The sequence below is a fragment of the Pristiophorus japonicus genome, unplaced genomic scaffold (genome assembly GCF_044704955.1).
Source record: "Pristiophorus japonicus isolate sPriJap1 unplaced genomic scaffold, sPriJap1.hap1 HAP1_SCAFFOLD_219, whole genome shotgun sequence".
NCBI lineage: Eukaryota > Metazoa > Chordata > Chondrichthyes > Pristiophoridae > Pristiophorus > Pristiophorus japonicus.
In genome coordinates, this window is record NW_027251897.1 from 843,047 (window position 1) to 844,113 (window position 1,067).

Genomic DNA, 1,067 nt, shown 5'->3' on the forward strand with positions numbered 1-1,067 from the left:
TCAAGCTAACTGTTAGCTGAATTCCCCTCGTGCTTTGCAGAATCCCTGGCAGCCATTTTATATCTGCGGTCCCATCTCGGTGATGGTTTTATCTGCAAATTTTAAACAGATAGCCTGGTCGTCACCAGGTGTTAGGTACTGGTCTACTTGTGTCGCGGTCACTCTGGAATCAGAGGTACGGGTTAGGTTATCCATATTCTTTATAGTCGTACCACCTCGATCACTTCATGTCCCTGTCTGGGCTGCAGTCGGTTTTGTATTTGAGCCTGCTGTGCTCGAGCCTGCACGATGAACCATCTAAATATTATCCAAACTCTAATCAACACCAATGCCACCACTATTCCTCCAAACATCGCAGTCTGCTTTACTGTTAGTTTGGGTTTGTGGACTACACCGACCCACCGTGGGGTACATTGGCTCGATTGCCATAGGGGATGGTGCTTTGGCAGCACACTGCACTATCCGTCTGGTCCTGTTTTTTAAAATCTCTTCCAGCTTATTTATCTTCGTTTTTAACTCTTGACCAGCTAGTTCTGTTTTATTTTTATTCTGACTATCCCACCATTTCCACAGTCTGTCAGGTGAGTCTTCTTTATTTTAGTAAGAAATTCAAATTAGTAAGGTCCAGTGTAAAACAGCTGTCAATGGAAAGGGTGAACTCCTTTACAGGTTTGTAAGAAGGCCTGATGTCATTCCGTGACTTCGCGTAATCATCCAAATCTTTGTGCCTTCAAAACTTGCTTAGAAATTAGGAATCCGTTAAAACAGCAGAAATCATTCGTAAAGTGGTCACAATAAAAATCTTCTCATCGGGAAAGACAGCATTTTAGATTAAACTCCAATTTTTTTGCTTAACATCTAATTCAAGTACTTGCCAAAGATTTTTGTTGAAATAAGAACACACATTTTTAATAGATATTTTGTTTACTGAAATCCAATATTCACACAAGCTGTTAACATGCCATCATTTCGTTTTTTTTTTAACAGTCCCGTTCAATGGGCAAATCTTGTGTTTTAATTCTCTCTCTGCTGAGTTCGCATAGCTTAGATCTTTTCTCCTTTTTATT